Source organism: Lissotriton helveticus, chromosome 5_1 (assembly GCF_964261635.1).
Source record: "Lissotriton helveticus chromosome 5_1, aLisHel1.1, whole genome shotgun sequence".
In the NCBI taxonomy this organism is placed as follows: domain Eukaryota; kingdom Metazoa; phylum Chordata; class Amphibia; order Caudata; family Salamandridae; genus Lissotriton; species Lissotriton helveticus.
In genome coordinates this window covers 2,086,300,354-2,086,325,419 of record NC_136065.1, presented here as the reverse complement: position 1 = coordinate 2,086,325,419, position 25,066 = coordinate 2,086,300,354, and the positions used below count along the sequence as shown (strand labels likewise).

Genomic DNA, 25,066 nt, shown 5'->3' with positions numbered 1-25,066 from the left:
GAAAAGTACCCGTCGGCATCAGTACCGAAGCCGGTCGATGCTGGTCCAGATCAGAGTCCACGTCGAGGGGGGGACTGGGGTCAACGTCGGCTGGGGACACAACCGGCATCGGAGGGGGCAGAGGTGTCGCCAATTGATTCGGCACAGGAGGAGGTGCCATAAGGTCAACCAGCACCAATCCGGATCCAGGCATTGATCCCTGGGGGCCGTGCTGCGCTGGAGCCGAAGCAGCCAGCATCAAAGGCCTAGAACCCCCAGCCGAGTCTGCGGGGTTGAAGGCACGTGGGCAGAGTGGAGGGCTTCGTAAAAGATACGAAGTTGGGCAGGGGTCGCTCCGGCGGCAGGAAAGGGAGGTATGATCAGAGCCAACCCAACAGGCTCCGCGGGCGGAGCCGGAAGACTACCTTCCGCATCCCGCGTCGCGTCAGCCAATGGACGGGGAGAACGCGAATCGCGATGGTGCATCTTCTCCTTTTTGTGCTTCGACGTACCCGAAGAGGAAGACTTTAACGAGGAATGGTGGTGATGGCTCTGAAACCGGCCTCACGACCTCCCTCTCGATCGGGACCTTGAGCCTCGCAGAGCCAACTGCTGGGGCCTCCAGAAGCTTTCGGGACCGTTCCCGCAAAGACTTTAGGACCATGACCGGGCAGTCGGAGCACGACTTCGGGTCATAGACACGCTCCAGACACCAGAGACACACGAGATGGGGATCCGTCACCGACATCAGCTTGTGGCAGGAGCCACAAGGCTTGAAGCCGGTCCCCCGAGATGACATCCCTGTGCACCAGGAGTCGAACGACTCAAAAAGATGTCAACAAAAAGTTGAAAAAAAGAGAGTTAACCGCTTCGCCGCGGCGCAAATTCCGCCACGGTACAGCGGAATTTGGCATTTGCGCACATCGGACGGCCCCTGGCCGTCCGACGCACACTCCCACTGTTTCGTCCGACGGCTGGGGTCCGTCCGACATATCAAAGAGGTTAAGAAGTGACTCGAGGTACCGCTCTCTCCGGATCTGCGCTGGCTTCCAAGTAGATACCGCAACGTCATTCTGTCGATCAGGACGCCAACAACTAAGGCGGAGTCGACCGACACCACCTACCGACGTGCAGGGGTACCTGCTGAAGAAAAAATTCTCCAGATCCAGTCTGACGCCGGGGGAAAATTCTAAGGTGAAGAATACATAACTAATAGGTTCTTTCAGATTGTATAACACCACAGAACTTTTTATTATTAAATCCCAATATTTACAATATTCTAGCTCTATGCAAGGACACGTTTTGAATATTTATATGAAATGAAGTGTCTTAAAAAATATTATTCTGAATGTACTAATTACACCAGCTTTATTGTTCCATGGTATCCATCAGTTAACAAACAACTGTTAATGAGCTTTTCACACTCGCATACAACTTCTTGGAGAACATTTGTGGATCACTGCATACCACACTGTTTGTTAATTTCGTATATGGGTGTCACTGTGCTGATCTGTCTCCCAAATGTATTATGATGTCCTGCAGTAAGGTAGTCTGCTTTGAACTGAAAATCATCTCAATGAGCAAACATACCCGTTTTTTTTAAACAGGGTACCTTAAATTGATCCAATTAGGTCAGATCCATGCGAAATTTGCAGGATAGCATCTCAAGAAAATTGTAGATCTATTAAATATAAAAATCGATCCCATTTACTAGTTAAGGTAAATCTTGCTAATCCAATATCGATATAGTCTGCTTGGATTGATGTAAGAAAGCTCAATTGTAAAGTTTGCAGATAATTCAAGGTTTATGGTTTACTTATATTGTTTCAAGGACAAAGAAAGTGTAGTAGCATAGCGGGAAAATAAGACATTATGATGTGCGCCCATAGCGTTGGTGGGTACGGTAACATGAAAGCGGTTTTGAAACATACAAGCAATAATGGTTTGTTCCCATGGAACTTTATATTCTGCAAACACAAACAACAATGCAGCAACTCGGCTGGGCTGCTACCTATAATTAGCTATCTTCAAAGAGAAACCTACCTTGTTATAAAACACTAGCTTAGACTAAAGACCTAATAGCCTAACGGTGCCAAATGACCTCATGAGTTAAACATGCACTAATCAGCAAGCAGACTTCGGATTTACTAAATGTGGGAATATTCACAATTAACACTGACAACACGTATTGCCAAAACCAATAGGTCTGGCCTTTTGGCATTGCCAAATGCGTTTTACCAATGCTGTTCAGCATCGGCAAAGGAAACATTGTTTAGAATTGTACAGAAAAGGCTAGGCCCACCGTGAAGATGAATATGTGCACGTAAGTCGAAAATGGTGGGTGCTTATCTTGAAGAAGAAGATTAAAATGTTTAAAAAGTGTACGCATGTTCATTTTTCTTTTTTTAAAGAAAGCAGAAGCCCAGAGGCAGACTGCAACTTCAGTTCTACCTAAAAAGAAACAATAAGGATACAGGGTTGGATGTTAGCAAATTAGATTAACAAGAAAGACAACCAATAGTTCATCTCAAAGTCTACTGAAAGAATTGGTATTGTCCACTACGGGTCTTTGACAACAGATAAGCTGTCTGTAAGTGAGACCTACACATGTTATCAGTAAGCAACCTTTACTGCAAGGATTGTAAGAAAGGCGCATCTTTGGCAACAGAACAGAGAAGTGGGTTACAAAGAGGGAACTCTTGGCAATTGCAGCCCATGTAAAATAAAAGTCCGCCTGTGACCCTAAAAAATAGATTACAAAAAAAAAATGTATTGATATAATCAGAGGTTTGCGTGATCATTTATCTTTCAACACTCTAATAAAGCTCGATCAATGCCCACATTGATAAAAGCTCAAGTTTTAGATGTACTTTTATTAATTTTCCTCTAATAAGTCCACTAACAGGAGACCTTTCTGTGTGCAATATTTTTTTGATAGGGGCAATAACAGTAATTATAATCTACCAAGTAAACAGGCAGTTGTGGTGAGGCAAAGACTCAATATATACATTTTCATTTTGGCTTTTATTTTACACCTCAGCCGATTTTTACATAACACGAATAACAAAAAGATAAAGCCACTACTATGTGCCCCAAGCACAGCCGGGTACAAGAGGTGAGGATTATAAAAAAGGCCCAATATGACTTTAATCACAGCTAGGTCTCATACCAATGTACACAAGAGCTAGGCCCACACCCTCTCCTAGTTTAACTCACAAAGAACACTTAGGAGCAGGCTATTAATACAGATTTAGAGTCCACTAACCAAAGAGGCTGATTCTCGGAATTAGGTCCAGAACTCATTCTGCCAAAGGACTCAAACGACACTGATGTGACCAAATAATCCAGAGACATGCCTTGTTTTCCTCATTAGTGAACAGAAAGAAAAGAAAAATAAATCTCGCTGCACCAATTTTGCGGGCAGGTCTCCAAACTAGTTTGTACACAGTTGATCATATCATAGGAGGCACATACAGGCTACATAAAATAGATTATATAAAATGATACACAGATAAAAGAACAACACTGCCTCAGGGGATTCCATCCACCACTTTTCAGTTGTCTCAGCTAGACGAGGTTAAGTCCTGGTCTTTGATAATAGCTGATAAGGATGTGGTATGGACAGTACAAGAACCATTTTAGGAGAAAGAAAAACACACTTGGATGATGATAGCACATAGATAAGACAAATGATATGATCATTCCTGCCCTGGCAACTTTCAAGCCTCTCGGCCAGCAGATCTACGTGAATGTGTCCTCCTTGGTTCACTAAGCCGCTCTCTTGTAGAAGAATACAACTCAGGAGCTCAAAACTAGAGGTGGGGCTTGGGAAAGAAGCAAGAGAGACAGTGGAACATTCTGGATTACACAGACAACCTGTTTTGCCTAATACAGCTTTAGGCAGCACTCTGCTGATGCCTAAATTCAATACGCTCTATGAAGCACTGCTGTTGTGTGCAGAACAGGCTAATGGGAAAGCACCGGGCACAGAAATGATCTGCTTGACTAGAAGAAACACCAATATTTATACTGGAGCAGAACTCAAGTTGAGAAATTTCTATATTGCTTCTTTCTACCTGTTACAGTCTCAATAAAAAACAGGCTAAGTGCTATGATATGGAGTTTTGCATGCTGCTACAGCCCACAAACGGAACTCTTGCAAGTACATATGTGCTCCACCTTAAGGAAGCATCCTTGAAAAGAGGATGTGTTTCAGACCTTTAGGGAATCGCTTTTCTTTTTTTCCAGGCTCACCCAAGGACAGCTTTGGCTGCCTATCATTGAAGACCTATTCTCTACAATATACAGAGTGGGCTTTGGATCAGTACCTTACTCATGAGTGGATGGATTTCTTGTCTAGCTCTTATCCCTGCTTCTTCTTTATTGGTTTTCTTCCCAATTCTAGTATTTGACCCACCCCTCGAGCATAACGTCTTTAAAACAATTTGACTTGCATCTTTCCACTTCTGGTGTGAAGGACTATGTTTTGTAATTTCTGCTTCAGCACTCCAGAGAAGTGTATCGCTTTCCTTCCTTTCTCCCATTAGCGACCCCCAATAATATACCCATGCAACTTTTCCATTTCTCCTACACCTATCTCCACTTCTTTTCGCATAACATTTCACATTCTATGACGTTGACTTTGTTACAGAGAGCTAACCTATTGGCTTTGCCAATTGTTTTTGTTTTCCATGAAGTGTTGCCAAGCGTGCATGCTCAACAGTCATCTATGGAAAAAAATTGCAAATCCAATAGGAACAGTACCTCGTGGAAAAGGTACAATTGGTAGAGCCCCCTTGCCATTCTACTGGCTGCATAATTTATTTACTATGCATTTTCAAATATGTTGTTAAATCCTTTAACTTGGGCACTTGAAGTAATGCGCCCATGTTAAAAACGGACAAGACCTGTCTCTCCATAACTAGAGGCAAGGCCTCGGAAATCAGATTTGTTCTAGAAGTGTATCCAGTTATCCGCAGAACTGCTGGGTTCTGTGTTTGTTGTTTGTAACTGGACCACAGTGCTACACAAGTTCAAATGGACAGGAGAACAGTAATAAACAATCAACAGAATTACTTTGTTCAACGAGTTATTCAAGAGTGAACAGTTCCTGTTCCTAAGTGACAGTATGACATGTATTTAGTCTTTTAGGAACAAGAAGGTGGCTTTCAAAAGATAACCCTAAACCTGTGTCCTTGCTGCCAGTTAGGAGGCGTTAATGAGAGGACGTTTTTAGGAGTTGCACATTGGGGCATTTCTACGAATAACCATCCAGTAACTAACAAATACACTCGGGAGTAGTTCTAAAAATAAATTTAGAAAGCGCCTGTCAACCCTAGAGTAAGATTAGCTCAAAGATAAACTCCTGCAGTTTTTTTCATGACCGTTCAAAGGTTTTCGGTACCGTATTATCCCTAGTGAAGCCGAACTTTGCGTTGAACATTTTGTGTCACAGAGATTCTCGGTGCTGTTTGTAATCACTTAAGTTTTCAACCTCTACAATGGCCTTTCCTGACAGCACATCACAGCAGTAGATGTTATCTGTCACCTATGACACAAATCAATTACCCAGCCCAGCACTACGGGCTTAATTAGTTTGTTGCTGCCTGATTAAAAAATAAATTCAAGGGCAGGCGGTTTAGCTTCAGCAATAAAGAGAAGTTACAGCTCTGACGATTAATGTTGGAACATGAGGGGAAGAAGGGGGGACTCCATTGGGTGCATTCAAGGTTTCTCCTGCAGACGTTGATCAAAATAGTATTAAACGTATTTATGTAGTGCTTTCGGAAAGCACTTTACGAAGGACACTGGTGTATGTATCTGCAGTTTAAACTGATAGAGGAAAGCCTCATTAGAATGCCAAACTTACATAGAGATCTGTAAATAGTTATTCCACATTTGCCAGTCATGCCCTTTAGCTCATTATTTTTATTAGTATCTTTATGTGGTATACAAAATACAAACCATAATAAAATGAGGACACAGACAAACAAACCTTTCAAGATGTTAAATACATGAAACAGTAATAACAGCCAAACTGTTCGATACCAAGAAATACAGCTATAAATTATGAAGCTGTACACTGTAAATCATATGAAGAATGGTTGGTCTAACTGAATAAACATCCAATCCCAGATCAATCGATTCATATGGGGTGCCTAACCTTTATTACAAATCTTCTTTGAGATGCAATGTCAGTGGCACTATCTATTCATAAACTTCCACCAAGAGCTGTCTAATTTAAGACTGTCCTTTTCTAGTAATAGCTATGAGAATTCCTGACTTTGTCTGTTTCATCCGGGACAGATGTTCTGAAAGGGGTCTACAACATCACTTATACATCTCTGTTGTGGCAAGCCAGATAAGGAAAGGACCAGGGACCCTGAAAATGCAGGGCTTGAAAGATGTACACCCAGATGTAGATGAAATTCAAAAAATGAACTAGATCCTGAAAGAATGACATCGATTTCCAAAATGTCTTACAGGCCATAGCAGGAGAAAAAAAATCCATATGTCAACGAAGGAAACTGGTTCAGCAGAAAGTATGAAAAGGAGCTGGATACTAATAATCTGAATTTCAAAAGGCCTTCAACAGAAAAGGGAGAATAAGAACTGGACAGGAGCCAGAGTAATGGTAGTGGCTATACAAGGTACCCATGAGCAGGGCTGTAGTCCTCCGGCACCATCGCTTGAACATTTTCTTTATTTACTAGCATAACATTTTGACAAGAAAGGTTTAATAGAACATTAGCGGTATATAGCACTTTTTACGAAGTGGGTGGTTAATAGAAACTAGGTTTTATATGTTATGGAGCTGTAAAGTTGCTTAGTTGACAATGCACACAGATAAATAGAAGGGTACAAAAGGACGGACATCTTCAAATATAAATAAAGCCAAACTTACACATGAAAGCAAATAATTACTGCAATCAACACCTTTGCAGGGGGCAAAAGCTATGTAAGAGACCTTGGTCTTCTAGTACAGCAGGTGATTCTTTATGTCCGCTTTGAATTCTAGGATGAACTACAGGAGAAAGGTGAAAGTGTTGCAATCTCGAAGAAGCCCAGGTTGGCCAGGGCTAGTACCCTAGAAAGGGCTACGTTCTTAGGTCTCGGCAGGCTAAAACGGTCTGGTCGTGAAAGACTTATTGTGAACTTATAGTTGTCTATGAGCACTCTTGATTACCACTGACTTTATTGCCACGGATTACCCAGTTTTATATGCTTCCTCTACTGTTTTTCCCCCCCTTTCACTGATGGGGAGGGCGGCCATAGTAACAAGCATTGGCATTGCCAATAGGTCTCGCTTGTGGGACCTTATAAGTATTTAGTTATGCAGCACAATATCCTTAGTGCAACAACATCAACTGTTGCATGCCTAAACACTTATAAGGTACAAGGTTTAGCCGTGCAACAGCTGATGTTGTTGCACCAAGGATATTGTGCTGCAAAACTAAATACTTATAAGGTCCCACAAGCGAGACCTATTGGCTATGCCAATGGATGTTTTGTATTTCAATGCAACTAGATCGCTCGCCTTCCTGCCCACGCCTACAAGAGAGCCTTCGAGACCAGCCTCGTAAGAAGGATGGGCAAGTTGTTTACTGCAAGTACTAGCCCCTCCCAACCTGCCTCGGGCGATAAGTCTACCTTGGTTTAACAGAAACCTCGGGCGATGGTTACAGCTTAAGAAAATAGACATACTTGTTCGATGCAAAAATGATAGGCAACGAGTTGCAAATGTAAAACCGGACAGTTGTTTTGATTTTGGGTTAGCCTCAATCCAGCTGCAGCATATAGTCATTGTGGTGTGGGGTTGGAAGAAGGGAGCACGAATGCGGAGGCACACGCACCACGAAAACACTACACAAGGAATGCGGCGGAGTGGAAAGAATGAAACACTTGGGATACGATCTAACAGTTTTAAATGGTACCAACAACACCGCCTGCTGCAAACTCTCAAAACCGAGGAACACATTGGTGTTTCTAATGGTCGTGGGACTGGCGTTACACATGCCAGATATTGAAAAATAGACTGGAATTTTTAAGAAAGGTAAAATAACGCAGTTTTTGTCCTGGAAAGTAAAGCGTCTCCTGTTGTATGTGTTCGCATTTATGACACGGGCAGCAAACATTCATGGGACTGAGTAAAAATGTAATAAAAAGCAGCAAGCGGGACGTGTAAATTAAAGTAAACTGCACCCGGCTAAATGATAAACAGTCACGGGCGGAAGGTGAAAGCAAGGCCGGATGGGGGCGTGAGAGCCTGGTGGGGGGCGGGCCAGATATTGAAAAATAGACTGGAATTTTTAAGAAAGCTAAAATAACGCAGTTTTTGTCCTGGAAAGTAAAGCGTCTCCTGTTGTATGTGTTCGCATTTATGACACGGGCAGCAAACATTCATGGGACTGAGTAAAAATGTCATCAAAAGCAGCAAGCGGGACGTGTAAATTAAAGTAAACTGCACCCGGCTAAATGATAAACAGTCACGGGCGGAAGGTGAAAGCAAGGCCGGATGGGGGCGTGAGAGCCTGGTGGGGGGCGGGCCAGATATTGAAAAATAGACTGGAATTTTTAAGAAAGCTAAAATAACGCAGTTTTTGTCCTGGAAAGTAAAGCGTCTCCTGTTGTATGTGTTCGCATTTATGACACGGGCAGCAAACATTCATGGGACTGAGTAAAAATCTAATAAAAAGCAGCAAGCGGGACGTGTAAATGAAAGTAAACTGCACCCGGCTAAATGATAAACAGTCACGGGCGGAAGGTGAAAGCAAAGGCCGATGGGGGCATGAGAGCCTGGTGGGGGGCGGGAATGCGAGCGAGGGGAGGAGAATGGAGGGGGAGGCAGGACAGAGGCAAGGAGTGTGGCAAATGGCCGGAGGGAAGCCGGATGGGGGCGGGAGAGCCTACGAGAGAAGCACACAAGGGAGACATGGGGGAAGCTGGTAATTAGGGGAGGAGATGCCGCAGAGCGCACGCTGGGCGAAGCCCTTTGATGTGCTGTGCGGCCGTGAATGCGCGTGCTTGTTTGATCACGTGATTCACGTGAACTTAATGAAAACCGCAGCGCAAGAAGCCCTTGGTTTGACGAGGATTTCGAGCACTTGAATTCTCGCTCCGCTCAATGCTCTTGCGCGCATTGATAGGTCGCGAGACCTAAAAATGGTGGTGCTGCCATGGTGTCCTACATGGCATGCTATCTGATATCCCTAGACTTTACTTCAAAGAGCTGGATAGACTAATAATAGATCTCCTCTGGGCCACAAAACGGAAGAGAATAGGACTGACCATGCTGAAACAAACATGGGTGGTGGGAGGCATTGAACTTCCTAATCTTGAGCTTTATTACATGGCGGCCCACCTTTAACATGTGGTCCGTTGGCTCAATGAGGAAGGTAATTGGGAGAAAAGGCTGCTGGGAGGCTTGTGTGGGAAATGCAGCTTTCCGGAGCTGCTTATGCGAATTGCACTGGTTCTGAAAACACACCTATTTTGATCCTTCAGGTGAGACATCTGGGAACAGGTGGTTACGAGGGTCCTTTGTCACGCGCCATATGAACATAACATGCTTATCTGGGTTTTAAAACAGTTTGCGGACATATTGAAAATCATGGTGATACAGAAATGGCAGGAGGGGGGTTGTGACATACTGGGAGACCTGTATCTTGGAGGCCAGTTTATCACACGGGACGACGCTATTGACTCATTCACTTTGGGTTCTGGACAATATCCACAATACCCCAAGATATCAACCACAGCGCATAAGATTTGCCCCGGTTTTCTTTCCTTAGGAACCATTGCCCTCACAAACTTAACAGGTTGCTAAATCTGACTGGGGGACGAAGACTCATAGCACATATCTATAGGGCCCTACGAGATGACTTACAAGAAACAGCCCCGAAAGCACGCAGTAGATGAGAAGAGATGCTCAGTGAGGTGTTGACGCCACGGAATTGGCACAGGGTGCACATGGAGATGCGCACGGTGAGCTCAAAGGCACGCATTAAGCTCTTACAGTATAATTATGTACACCAGGCATACAGCTCTCCTACAATCTTACACGCCATTTATCCCGGCGGACTTTGTGCATGTAGTGTGGAGTTGTGCAGTCCTATCGACTAGAGGGACGTTATGCAAAGTTTGAAAGTAGCAACGAGATGTGCGGTCACAGGAACCCCACGTGAAATATTGCTGTGCTTAATCCCAGCCCTTTCAACAAAAAAACTGCTGCAACTTCTTGATGTTAGGGCTGGTGCTGGCTAAAAGGCAGATCGCTATTGAATGAAGGAACGCCCACCCACCTAGATATGTCAAAGGGTTGTGGCATGTGTCGGAGTGGGCAGTGGTCGAAGTGATTAGAATGAAACATGTGAGGCGGGATGAGCGACTGAAAGACAACCTGGCAGCGTGGAGACGGATGTTATTAGACCTTGCACTAATAAAATGCTTAAGATCCCAAATGTGCAGATAAAATGTGTTCATCCGTCGTTTTCAAGTGAGCTTAGCATTGCATTAGTATGTGAATACTCTTACACTTAAAAGTGAAATGAAAAAAGATAGTCACTTAGATCCCGGAATGTCCAATTTGTTTAATGCATCTGTCTATGTTCTTGGTATAGTGTGTTAAGACCCACATACAGGCTAAGAGCTTTTTGCACTAATGTACCATAAATTAGCAGGGTTTGATTTTAAACATTAATCATAGATAATGTCTATTTTTTGCGCCATTCATCAAGAAGCAGATGAATACTGCACTGCGCCTAAAGCTGCAAGACACAATAATGGGAAACTTTACTAATCTTGCCCCTGGTGGTCAATGAGCAACGCATCTGAAGATCGACAAAAGCGTTGACAGCTATTAACTCGTTTGTATCAGGTGTTCTGTGTAGGACCGGTGTTTCAAAATAAGTCAGGGTGTGAACACATGACATTTATCCGAACAGAAACAACCGTTTAATGAATCAATGGGAAGTTGATAGATTGCCCACTGTACAGGACAACAAGCAGGTAAACTAAGCGAGGGACGATTTACCCAAAGCAACTGACTTCAACATGTCTTTTCATCCCTGGTGTCCTCAAAGACGTTATTATGACACTAACATTGCTCAAGGATCTCAGCTGTATATCCATCTTCAAGCAGGCGTTCATTTTGCTATGGCACGTCTTCAAATAAACACTGGCAACGCCAACTGGTCTTGCCTATGAAAGTTATTGACATTGCCAATGTTTTTTAGCTAAACTGTACAGCATCCGAAAGCTATGTAGTAAGGCTAAAGAATACAAAAAGGGTTTTGGTGTGACTGGTCGCGTCATTTTTTTAGACCGGTGTGCAGTACAAGTACACATCCGTATAAAGTGTCATGGCTGCTTTTATTTATTTTTAGTTACCGATCCAAATTGGATGTGTAACTAACATTATACAATAACAATATTTTAAACGTGGTAGTGGGGAAAGCAATACGGGGGCAAGGGCACAGGTAGAGATGCAGGGAAACAACAGAGGTCAAGAGTGGCAGAAAATGAAATGGGCAAGAGAGCAACGTGTTGCTGGTGGAGAGAATCTCATGGGCAAGAGAGGAACACTGAGCATGGTGGTGGTAGAGCAGTACATGAGAGAGGCCGAAGGAAGACACATATACTCTTGTGGAGTGCTTAAACAAAAGAAAATAGTGCTTGGAGAGCGAACAGTGAAAGGGCACAAATAATGCGCCCATCGTCCAGGGGATGGAGAAATACAAGAAAAGTAAATCCTGCACAAGCTCATAAATAAGAAGCAGCAAATGAGTGAAAACTAAGGCAACCAATGGTAAGCAATGGGAGGGCTCTAAGCCCCCTAGAAGCAAACAATATGTCTCAACAGCCAGGACATGAGCTGTGTAATAGGCGAGACCTAAAAAGCACAGAAAAAAAAGGAGTATATTAGAGATGAGAAGAGGCACAAATGGAATATCAGGATTTTCAAAAAGGGCTTTAAAAACGGAGTCACAATTGGATCCAAATTGAACCGTGGTCTCCTGAAATCTTCTAAGTTTATAATAAGAACTGAAGACTGCCAACAATAGTGTTCCAGTTGCATTGCCCGTCAATCCACACCGATTACTATGAAAATGAAAGGTATTCACTGCTCTATTCAACCAGCTGTCAAATCATTCATAAACCGTAACTTCACAAATGTGGTATGTTTTGTTAATGCCCCCGTGACTTCATTGAGATCGAGCAGACTACTCAACCGGTTGTGAAGACAGCAACACAGGAGCAGGATTAAAAGTAAAGCCCCAAAAGCACTGCTTGTGACGCATTTCATGGCGTTTAACCACAATGCTGATGAAATAAAATGTCAAGTCATTGTAGCTGCTCACCCCCTGAAAGAGGAGACAACTTGAGAGCGATTTTGCAAAGCATGGAGTCCCAACTGATTGAGGGACGCAACTCTATAGCAAAGGGCCGGATTACAATGGAGGAGTGGAGAGGCTACAATTCCTCGCGACACATGAGGTTTCCTAAAAAGGCATTATTGTTTAACAGTGTCCATGTGCGATGCGATTACTGAATGAAATAAAGGACTCAAATCAGGCAATATTGTTAAATATGGTACTCTAATTAGGACTATGTGATAAATCATCTAACATACTGATGTGATCTGTAAAATGTGTCTAATTTCAATACTTATTTCATAATGGTATGATATTCCTCTGATTCTTTTTTGACATACGTATGCACAGAGTTGTATCTTCTATAATCCTAGGTAATCGCCATGCGCCTGCATTAAGTCTCTTTCACCTCTCGCATGACCCAGTCTCTTCTTATTTTACATTGCCACCGAACACTAAATTTAACTTGCCATTAATGTGGTGGCTGTAGTGCAACCCTCATTATTTTAAAACAAGTATATAGTTACTATCAATATGGATAATACTGGTTACAAAAAAGCATTGCGAGGAGAGGCAGACATTTTTTCCGCTTCCTCGCGGGTAGGCTAGCTTCACATTGAGACTGTGGCGACTGCACTGTTCTCCTTTGCATCCCGAGATGCTTTGAACAGGTTTCCCTGCTAGCCCCGAGCAGGGTTTATTGGACCAGCTTCACACTAACTTAGGGACTTCCCTGGTTGTGAGACACTGCTAGTCCACGGCTTCATCAGTTAATGGATTGACTGTCATTGTACTGTTATTACTCTGACTCTTGGACTCGAGTTTAAGTTGGGCACTACTTGATGGGCGAGTCTCTATGTAACCCATTAATGATTGTAATAAAACTCGTACATATCAGGTCAAGCTTGACTTATTAAGTAAATAGTTGCAATATTATATTCACTTAAAGTGCCACTCAGTTCACTCAACATTGGTCAGTTGCTGACCGTTAGCTGCATCTGAAGTGATCCCCTGTGTGTCAATTATTCTAACATTGCTACACCCACTTTATAAAAACGCACAGGACCACCAATTCAGGGCTATGGCCACTTCAAACATCAATATAAAAATTGAAAGTCTATTCCATATTGAACCTCATACCATTCCTTATCTAACTCCAGTCTCCCACTATTCTTCACTTAGTGGCCCCAATTATCACCAGTTCTAATTAGACTTCAATATTTTAAAAAAGAAGTTGAAACGCTGTGGACACGGCTTGCTGCACACAAACTTGCTGATTGGCCAATGTTAATAGTCTAGAGTCATCATAAAGGACTAGGGTTGTGTGCTATTCAGAAACACCTACTAAAGTCTCTACTTCATGTATATAGTATGACTGTTTTGCATTTATTTTGTCATTGTACATAAACTGTGCGTTCATTGAATAACTAATGTTTGTTCTTTGTTTAGTTGCCGTGTGCAAATTTAAACAAATTGAAGGCTAGACTGAACTGACGTCCTTCTGCACTGAATGTATGCAGTAACATTTATTTCGCAATATATATTTGTTCACAGTCAGTTCCAGGCAAACTATTGTTTTATATATGATATGCCCCAGTTCCTACTGGCATAAGGGCTGCTCTTGTTATGTGTAGTTTTCTAACAATTGAGAAATTGTTGCTTCATAATGGAACCCCATGGCCTCCTGAAATCTCTTCAGAAAGCATACGTGCAATACATTTCAAAACACTGGCAAGGGGAAACCAGCCGAATAGCAAGAAGCATTTTTTTCCTATCTGTTCTCATTAGAGAAAGGGGGGCATGGAAAAACCAAGAGGAAGAAGCGTTATGAGAGTTTAAACCATCTGCTGAATTATATAACCGTTCTTGCTTTCCACAGGACACAAGTGAAACAGTGAGAGCTCAGCCGCTCGATTCCTCAAGTCGAGCAAATCGTGCACATAAACAACACTCTTGGTGCCAAGTTCCTGCGGATTTCAAACAAGTGTTGCATTGAGTCACTTAGCAGACTGCCGTGCCAAAAGCCATGCACGTGCTACCAGTCTGCTTGGCTGGCCTCAACAGGGAAGATCGAAGCCCATGAAAGGTGCGGGAGACATACCTTCACCAGAAGCAAGCCAGGGCGCGAGGAGGGCGTCAACCGCAGAGATTTGGGGGTTAGGAGACAGACTTGCAATTGGGAGTATTCAACGCCTTTTTGTAAAGTGTGCAAACATTGCTAGGTTGATTTATGTTCTAATTCCCGACACCGGCTTGGTAAAAAAATAAAAAAAAAATAAAAAAGTCAAATGGGAAATACAAAACAATGGCTATCAACCAATTTAGAAAATTTAGATGGGGGACACCAGCTTTAGCCCCAAACATCTGGGACAAGAAAGCTGCACTCAACACTGCACTGGGACTTTAAAAAAATAACTTTATTTACACCAAACAGAAATGCCTTTCTCCCAAATTGACAAATTCAAGTTTTCTGAAGAAGTAGTTGAAGAAATAAAATGAAGTGGGAGATGTGCCTGGGAGTGTAAACAGGAGTCTTCGGCATGAACAGAAATCTTTGATGCCCTACTTAGAATGGTCTTCGGTCTACCTCAGCTGTATGTTCCCTCTCAGTGCACTCAATATGTAAGTGATTGGAGATGCCCCTCGATTTGAGAGATGTTTGAATGGCAGAGCACGTGTAGCTCCTGTAAAAGATTGTGGGGTGACTGGAGGTTGGTGGGAGCTGCTCAATGCACCCCAAGTGGGAAATGTGCCAAATGGAACACTTTGTAAAATCATCACAAATGAAGATGCTCCTTGCCCTTCCCCATCTGTATGTGTCTATTCAGGCTGCCGTTGTCTTCAGCAGGCGCAACAATCCCACCCAAAAAAACTGTTCATTTAGATTACATGGAAACGACAGGACCTTCTTTTCAACTTCACACTGCACTTTTTTTTTTTTTTTTTATTTGACAGGGAAACTAACTGCTCGGTGCACTGCATGGATTTAGCACTATTAAAGTCATTTTCAGAAGTTGTCTGATGTGCAAAATAGCAAAAGAGAGAAAGCCACCACTGCCACGAACCTCAAGTATCACCTTTTACCATCAGAGGATAATCATGGAATGCCTTCTGCGGGCATCCCTTCTAAATCAAGTTAAAAGGTTTATTTGTAAAGCACATGCTCACTCACCTCATATGCTATCTTGGCACTGAATAACAGATGTTTATTAATACCCGACTCAACAGTATTCATTGTATCCACCTTGGAACGAGGAAAAGGCATTGTGGACATGTAGGGATCAACTGGTCCACCCCGCTACCAGAGCCAGGAGGCAGGCAGTCACTAGTGAAGGTTCACACTCCTGACTTCCCCACCGGATGTTAGAAGCAGTGTGTGTCCTTTTCCAGGGGTCCTGCGGCAACACGTGGTTACTGGGTAGTATCAATGGATGGCAATGCCATTTATAGGTGCCAGAGGATGACTGGTAACCAAACAACTTCCTTTGGGCACTTGGAATACCAGTGTTTGCAAAGTAGACCAGACCAGCAACGGCTTACTTTGTGTATGTGTGCGGGGGCGGAGGGGTGATCGGGGTAAGCAATACAATTCGTCACAGCAAAAAGAAGCAAACATCAGACACACAAAAACTGAATGATAAGTTCCATTTGATAACTTCTAAGAAGCATGTGGCATTTACAGGTGGTACAAAAGGTTAATGAATAGGTGATCTATAGGAAAAAGTTTAACAAAACTTAAACGACAATGTATAATCTTTTAAATACTAATCCTTACAGCTAGTGTTACTCAAAAGAGAAGTGGGCCTCTCGGGTCTCCCGACATTTGTTTACTTTTACTTGTCTATGGATCAGGGGCACCAGACAAGTGAAATCGAATTTGGGTCGCTGTGGATGGAGTACACATTCCACAATCAGAGACATAGTTAAAACTACCCAATAAAATTATCCTCGCAAGAGTGGTGGATGAATGGGTCAAACTGTTAACAGAGGCCACATGGGTCTGGCCTAATTGTCCAGCAATCAAGCACTACCTCAGAGTTTGGTGAATACATCCCTACGGGCAGCCAAGCCCCAACCCGGATGGGTATGGATGCAGAGCATAAAGCTTATGCTGGGTAGAGCCAACTCCCTCCAAAAGGTGTAGTGTAGGGTATCAGAGCCCAGACAGTTAGCCCAACCCCAGAGCTGTGGTGCACATAGAGTGACAATAGGAGCCAGGTCACGTGCCAGAAGGTAAGCTGGATGTAGTATCCTATGAGTAGCCAAGACACATGCAAATCTGAGCTTGATGCAGAGCAGTTATTTTGCTACAATTGGTATGAGGGGCATCAAACCATTTGGCTCAAAGTAAAGCTTGATTACACAACAGTACATGTTGCAATGGCAAAAAAATGCAAGCCCTGGAAACAAGGTGTTGTGACGGAACAGAGTCATGTTGGAATGCTAATACAGAAGCCCTATTCTGTACCATGATGGACGCACGGAAGTCATTTCCGTGGCCCGGGTATAATTTCTGAACCCAAAAGCAGTATGTAGCAAGAATATGGCTCATAACCTCAAAGGAGGCAGTCTATATTCTATGGGAATACACAACGGCCAATCCCCGTTTTCATATTAGACAAACTAAAACACAAGATCATTGGCGAATGATGCACAATGTCAGATAATAAAACCAAAATTAATTAAAAGCTGTATACCCACAGATGAACTAAAACAGGTAATTTATGTGCTGGTCATATCAAGAGTGGGATTTCTTTGTTACTGGCCGGCGCTACCAAGACAGCTACATTAAATACAGTCCTTAGCCCAGCAGTAACACAGCTCCTTTAAATACAGTCCTTAGCCCAGCAGTAAGACAGCTCCATTCAATACAGTCCTCAGCCCAGCAGTAAGACGGCTCCATTCAATACAGTCCTTAGCCCAGCAGTAAGGCAGCTCCATTCAATACAGTCCTTAGCCCAGCAGTAAGACAGCTCCATTCAATACAATCCTTAGCCCAGCAGTAAGACAGCTCCATTCAATACAGTCCTTAGCCCAGCAGTAAGGCAGCTCCATCCAATACAGTCCTTAGCCCAGCAGTAAGGCAGCTCCATTCAATACAGTCCTTAGCCCAGCAGTAAGGCAGCTCCATTCAATACAGTCCTTAGCCCAGCAGTAAGACAGCTCCATTCAATACAGTCCTTAGCCCAGCAGTAAGACAGCTCCATTCAATACAGTCCTTAGCCCAGCAGTAAGGCAGCTCCATTAAATACAGTCCTTAGCCCAGCAGTAAGACAGCTCCATTCAATACAGTCCTTAGCCCAGCAGTAAGGCAGCTCCATTCAATACAGTCCTTAGCCCAGCAGTAAGACAGCTCCATTCAATACAGTCCTTAGCCCAGCAGTAAGACAGCTCCATTCAATACAGTCCTTAGCCCAGCAGTAAGGCAGCTCCATTAAATACAGTCCTTAGCCCAGCAGTAAGACAGCTCCATTCAATACAGTCCTTAGCCCAGCAGTAAGGCAGCGCCATTCAATACAGTCCTTAGCCCAGCAGTAAGACAGCTCCATTCAATACAGTCCTTAGCCCAGCAGTAAGACAGCTCCATTCAATACAGTCCTTAGCCCAGCAGTAAGGCAGCGCCATTCAATACAGTCCTTAGCCCAGCAGTAAGGCAGCGCCATTCAATACAGTCCTTAGCCCAGCAGTAAGGCAGCGCCATTCAATACAGTCCTTAGCCCAGCAGTAAGGCAGCTCCATTCAATACAGTCCTTAGACCAGCAGTAAGACAGCTCCATTCAATACAGTCCTTAGCCCAGCAGTAAGACAGCTCCATTCAATACAGTCCTTAGCCCAGCAGTAAGGCAGCTCCATTAAATACAGTCCTTAGCCCAGCAGTAAGACAGCTCCATTCAATACAGTCCTTAGCCCAGCAGTAAGGCAGCTCCATTCAATACAGTCCTTAGCCCAGCAGTAAGACAGCTCCATTCAATACAGTCCTTAGCCCAGCAGTAAGGCAGCGCCATTCAATACAGTCCTTAGCCCAGCAGTAAGACAGCTCCATTCAATACAGTCCTTAGCCGAGCAGTAAGACAGCTCCATTCAATACAGTCCTTAGCCCAGCAGTAAGGCAGCTCCATTCAATACAGTCCTTAGCCCAGCAGTAAGGCAGCGCCATTCAATACAGTCCTTAGCCCAGCAGTAAGAGATCACGCTCTCTCTCAAAACCTCCTATTAAGTAGCACCTGCGGGGCACGTACCTCAGAGCCTGCCCCAGCTGCCTCTAGGAGTACTGCACTCACCTACCACAATGAGAAGTTCTGGTACTCAAGGGAGTACACTGAGAATTGCTGGTACTCCGTGCCGGTGACTACCAGCCTAATGAAAGCACTGCCTCAGCAGCACCAACAATCATCACTTAGGAACAGTTTATTGAAACAAAACCTCAACATTAACATGCTCCTTTTTAGGTTTCACTCTGATGATATGTACCAGTATTCCTTTCAGAATCATGCAGAGCTAGTCTTTCACACACCTAAAAAAAACACTTGAAAATCACTTCTTAACAGATTATGACTTACTGAGTGACTACTGCTTTCAGTCAGTCAGCATAAGAATAGTTACTTGTGAAGACTATATGCAACATCGATACTTCAGAGACTCATAATTGGACTACAGAGGTCTCTGTAAGTGTGAATTCCTATAGTTCTACGTCCAGGACATAGTGTTGGGGTAAAGGACATTTTTCGGGTGTATTTTTTCAACGGGACAAGGCAGTCCAACCCGCAGCAACACAAACCCTTTGGATGCCGGTTACAGTATGGATCTGTGAAACAGGACTGTCTTCCTCTAAAGCAAGATTCCAATCCATATTTATAAGCTGTTCAAAGTTTTGTATATGATTCATTAACACAAAGCATTATAAGGCGAGTGCACTATGGAAATGCAGGGAGCTAAGCTTACATTACTGACAGGGGTTCCACAATAAATGTACACATATACACAACATGTTACTTTTCGAGTCTACTTATAATACTCCCAGATTATACACAAATATATGGAGGAGCCCTAAAGCAAATGTTTTGATTGTATACCTTCAAAATACCAAACAAGGAACACGTTTTTTGGGGGGGGTGTTGGAGGAGGGTTTACATGATAAGTAGATATCTTAAGTCTCTGGACAAATTGGTATTTTATACAAATTTCACACCGTGAAATGTATTTTTCTATTCTGCAGAGGTAAAATATAGCCACTTCCTTGAACCTCATATTAATGTATTGTTTAAGCTGTATCCTTTTGCTTCAATCTCAAATGCATGTATATTATCTTTATAGAAGCACTATAAACAATCACCTGTAAATGTAACATTGCCAATTACACTGCAATGCATTCTAACGTCCACTTGGCTTGTGTGCTATTGAGAGACGACATTGAATAATAAATACGACATGGAAGCTGTGGTTAGGGTAGAGCCCACAATCGGTAATTTCCCATCACCAAGTTCTGTGGTTGCAGAGATCTGGTGCCCTCGTCATGTTTTATCCCAGAGTTACTGTGGCTTAGCGCATTGCCAAGGCCCAATGGGGGGTTGTGGTAAGTGTAAATAAAGCCCAGTGATGAGCCAAGTCACATGCCCACGCTTGATGACAAAGGTCTCGTGTTTTCAGGAGGTGTCTGAGCCCCTTGGGGGTGAGGTGTCTGAGCCCCTTGGGGGTGAGGTGTCTGAGCCCCTCGGGGGTGAGGTGTCTGAGCCCCTCGGGGGTGAGGTGTCTGAGCCCCTCGGGGGTGAGGTGTCTGAGCCCCTCGGGGGTGAGGTGTCTGAGCCCCTCGGGGGTGAGGTGTCTGAGCCCCTCGGGGGTGAGGTGTCTGAGCCCCTCGGGGGTGAGGTGTCTGAGCCCCTCGGGGGTGAGGTGTCTGAGCCCCTCGGGGGTGAGGAGTCTGAGCCCCTCGGGGGTGAGGAGTCTGAGCCCCTCGGGGGTGAGGAGTCTGAGCCCCTCGGGGGTGAGGAGTCTGAGCCCCTCGGGGGTGAGGAGTCTGAGCCCCTCGGGGGTGAGGAGTCTGAGCCCCTCGGGGGTGAGGAGTCTGAGCCCCTTGGGGGTGAGGAGTCTGAGCCCCTTGGGGGTGAGGAGTCTGAGCCCCTTGGGGGTGAGGAGTCTGAGCCCCTTAGTGGTGAGGAGTCTGAGCCCCTTAGGGGTGAGGAGTCTGAGCCCCTTAGGGGTGAGGAGTCTGAGCCCCAGGGGTGAGGTGGGTGCAAGGGTCACACTGTGATGGTGTGGGGGTGAGGAGTCTGAGCCCCTGGGGTGAGGTGGGTGCAAGGGTCACACTGTGATGGTGTGGGGGAGAGGTGTCTGAGCCCCTTGGGGGCGAGGTGTCTGAGCCCCTTGGGGGCGAGGTGACTGAGCCCCAGGGGGCGAGGTGTCGGAGCCCCTTAGGGGCGAGGTGTCGGAGCCCCTTAGGGGCGAGGTGTCGGAGCCCCTTAGGGGTGAGGTGTCGGAGCCCCTTAGGGGTGAGGTGTCGGAGCCCCTTAGGGGTGAGGTGTCGGAGCCCCTTAGGGGTGAGGTGTCGGAGCCCCTTAGGGGTGAGGTGTCGGAGCCCCTTAGGGGTGAGGTGTCGGAGCCCCTTAGGGGTGAGGTGTCGGAGCCCCTTAGGGGTGAGGTGTCGGAGCCCCTTAGGGGTGAGGTGTCTGAGCCCCTTAGGGGTGAGGTGTCTGAGCCCCTTAGGGGTGAGGTGTCTGAGCCCCTTAGGGGTGAGGTGTCTGAGCCCCTTAGGGGTGAGGTGTCTGAGCGCCTTAGGGGTGAGGTGTCTGAGCGCCTTAGGGGTGAGGTGTCTGAGCGCCTTAGGGGTGAGGTGTCTGAGCGCCTTAGGGGTGAGGTGTCTGAGCGCCTTAGGGGTGAGGTGTCTGAGCGCCTTAGGGGTGAGGTGTCTGAGCCCCTTAGGGGTGAGGTGTCTGAGCCCCTTAGGGGTGAGGTGTCTGAGCCCCTTAGGGGTGAGGTGTCTGAGCCCCTTAGGGGTGAGGTGTCTGAGCCCCTTAGGGGTGAGGTGTCTGAGCCCCTTAGGGGTGAGGTGTCTGAGCCCCTTAGGGGTGAGGTGTCTGAGCCCCTTAGGGGTGAGGTGTCTGAGCCCCTTAGGGGTGAGGTGTCTGAGCCCCTTAGGGGTGAGGTGTCTGAGCCCCTTAGGCAGCCCTGCCAAGTATCACGCAACAGGCGTGACTCTAACGCATTTCAGTGTGGTGTTCCGCAACACCGCACTGAAATGCATTGTCACGCATTCTAATGCAGCTGACCGCACTGACACTAGCACGCTCGCCGGCGCCTCTGATTGTGTGAGCCGGCTGCTGCTCCTCCGCAGACTTGCTAGCAGGCTCAGACAGAGAGTAAACAGTTAAAGATCGTGCTCAGAGAGTGTGAGGGCTTGCTACAAGGTTACAATCTCTGCCCTGCTTCCTGCCTTCATTGCAATTGATTCCCGCCCGCAGCGTCGGCTGAGTGCGTCACTCACAGCTGTACTGGCTGTCAGGTGCTAGGGGGAGGGGATGGGTGTGACCTCACGTCCTGAACATGAAGGAAGTTGGTCGGTCACAGAGAAGCGGCGGGGGACTTGAATGGTGTTGTGCTGTCTTCCGTGTTCGTACTCCCCAACTGAGCTGAGAGCAGACACCGTCGGACAGCATCGCCTGGCTCCTAAGTCGACAGTCTAGCCGTGAGCCACATCCTCAGTCTCCCAGACTAGGAAGTTCTTTCTGGTAAGGCCTTTTTTTCTCTGTGTCCTCAATGGCGCCCTGTCAGCTCGGGATTCGGCCTGAAGCAGACATGATGGTGACTTGTGTCCTGAATTACAACGGCATCACCCGTCCGCCGCCAGAGTCAGTGATGGTGCTGCAACAGGCACTGATGCCTGTAGCGCAGCAGAGAGTGCAGCTGAGCAGAACCAAGGCCGTGATAAAACGTGAGGCCTGCTCCAGTGCTTGACTCGAGCACTGGACCGCGGCCTCTGCTCATGGCGCAGGGGGAAGTCGCCGCGGCTGGCTAGCCCGTACCGCGACTGCGCTGCAATGTTCCACAAGTAAGAGTGTCACACTAACTACCTTTAAAGTACCAGATAGGTTGTTTCAGATAATAGTTACTTGTATTACGGTCTCACTCGCCCTTGGCATTGAAAGACACTAGCTCACTGTTGTAATTAGCAATTGTTTCACTAATGTACATTCCTGAGGTATAACCTACTTCTTTTGGTAATTTTTTTATTGTAGCGCTTTGTAACTGTCTGTAACCATCCATTTAATTACATAAATGTTCTCGCTATATAAACATTTACGTAAATAAATAAATCTTGTATTCCCTCCTTCTTCCCCCTCACTCCCGTACCAAAATCTCCGTTACTGGGACGTCAGCCCATCATCTCCTGTCAACAAGGCGCTATCCATCTGTTAGAGGGCACGCTAGAGCACCGCAGGGGAAACCAGCAACCTTTCAACATCTCAGCAGTGTTCTGACTGCAGAGAAACGGAGTATTTTCTGACATTTACACCCGAATCATGGCACAGAGAGCGAGGGCCTTTAGGCACTTCTGGAGCTAAGGGAGCGAGGGCCTCTAGGCAGGTGCACTGTTAGGACCGAGCTCGGGTACAAGAATAATAGAAACAGAGAAAGCTAAGAGAAACAATCACAGGCAGGGGTGTATCTGCAGTGGTTCGATTCTCACCCGTAGAGTAGCAGATATTCCTTAAGGCACAAGAGAACTTACATTTTTTCATTTCTGCGTGCGTTGACAATGCTGCCATGATTAGATACATTACTACATTAAAATAACTTCAACATTGTTATGCAGATCTGCAGTAGAACTTTTTAAATAAAAAGATAACGTTTTCTTTGATTATTGTATTTAACATCGCTTCTCTGCTTGTATCATTCTAGTTAGTAGTTGCCATTCATGACTAAGCAAAACGTTTGCATTCTTGCACCTGTGCATGTAGTGTACTCTAAAGTGCAATGTCTGTGAAGGGAGATTAGTCTAAGTATATGCTATTATAATAGCACAAACCAAGGCAAGTGGAGCGCTGTACCGGGTCAAAGGTAGGAATACAGTCAGCGAGTGATCGGAGAGGTACCTGGTTCTGTGAGATGTGTAATATTACTGCATTGTGCTTTCGTGTTCTTTAAAAAGGTGCGTCTACAACTCTTTCCTAAATTGGAGCAGTGTTGAGGCAGTCCTGATGGATACATGGATGTTTTTTTCCAGATCCTTGATGCATAGATGGAGAAAGTCACTTGCCTGTTAAATAATTTTTTTAGAGTTTTTCGTCACTAGTCTGGTCCACGCCCGTTTAGCTTAACTACGCAAGTTTGAACACATGATCCTAAAGACCAATGGGTGTAATTTCTCATATTTATATGTTTCCCTCGTCTTCATTGCTTCATTTTGCTTGTGAGAAAGTGTCACTCATAGTCGTTGAAATGTCACTCATAGTTACACTGAAATTATGAAAATGTCACACATAGCAATCTGAAACCTTGGCAGCTATGCTTAGGGGTGAGGAGTCTGAGCCCCAGGGGTGGGGAGCCTGAGCCCCAGGGGGTGAGGAGTTTGAGCCCCAGGGGTGGGGAGCCTGAGCCCCAGGGGGGTGAGGAGTCTGAGCCCCAGGGGGTGAGGAGTCTGAGCCCCAGGGGTGGGGAGCCTGAGCCCCAGGGGGGTGAGGAGTCTGAGCCCCAGGGGGTGAGGAGTCTGAGCCCCAGGGGTGAGGTGGGTTCAAGGGTCAGACTGTGATGCTGTGGTGGATACAGACAGCAGCTAAGCCTTCCCCGCGGCCCCACGTCAGGCACCAGCGCGATGGGAAGGAGCCCAGGGCAGCCCCTCTGAAGGGGACAGTCACGCCGCCTCACTTACCGCAGTCCCGGCAGGCTGGCGACAGAGGCAGGAGAAGGCCGTCCGGGAGCCGCGCAGATCGGCCTGAGCCCTGCGAACACAAGCGGCACTCACTCTCCTGCGGCGGCGGCACAGGGTGGAGCTTGAGCCCAGGAAGGGACCGCGGCGCTCCGGAGCAACAGGGGGAGAGGGAGGCACGGACTCGGCCCAAGGGAGGTGACGCCGCTCGTTCCGCACGTACTGACCGAGTGGCTCTCGGCGGACAGAGGCGTCGCACAGACTGCTGGTGGGCGGGGCCCAGTCACTCTGGTCCCGCCTCGTGGGAAGAGGCGACGCACAAACATTGGTACAACATCCGGATCTTCCGGTTCCCTCAGGGCAGTCACCGAGTCAATGAGTCGGACAGGTCTACGAACCAACCAACTGCCAGCATCTCTGCTGACATGTGCTAAGCCCGCCCAGCGACGAAATAAAAGTGCAGCAGGAGCGCACTCTACCTTGAGCACGTGTAACTTGCTCCAGTCAATAGCTGCCGCGTTTAATTAGCCGTTAGCAAGCCACACTGCGGCTGTGGGTACCACGGGCTGCGTAAAGAGAGAACTGACCAAGGTACCACTTCCAGCCTTTAACAGCTCCAGCCACTACAATCTTGTAAAAATACTCAAAGACAGGAAACGAATGTCTAAGATTACACAATTTAGTCCCATGCGGAGACTAGGATTAGATTTATTTTATTTTATTTATTTATTTAATGCAGTTTTATAAAGCGCGGACTTTATCCGAAGGTGTCAGAGCACTGTACAATAGAATCAGTTATGTTACATGAGAGAAATGTTACAAAAATGGAACATACAAAAATAGCAGGCCACAGAAT

The 25,066-nt window shown here is 45.7% G+C and overlaps 1 protein-coding gene across 25 annotated transcripts in view; it reads right to left on the bottom strand.

Annotated features, from left to right (window-relative positions):
* GAPVD1 (GTPase activating protein and VPS9 domains 1) overlaps window positions 1–24,443 on the bottom strand; it is a 424,045-nt gene extending 399,602 nt beyond the window's left edge. For all 25 annotated transcript variants that reach the window (XR_013595129.1, XM_078646066.1, XM_078646068.1 and 22 more), the window contains exon 1: window positions 24,214–24,443. The gene's annotated coding sequence lies outside the window, so the exon portion shown is untranslated. The remainder of the gene's footprint in view (window positions 1–24,213) is intronic.
* Between the last annotated feature and the right edge of the window lie 623 nt (window positions 24,444–25,066).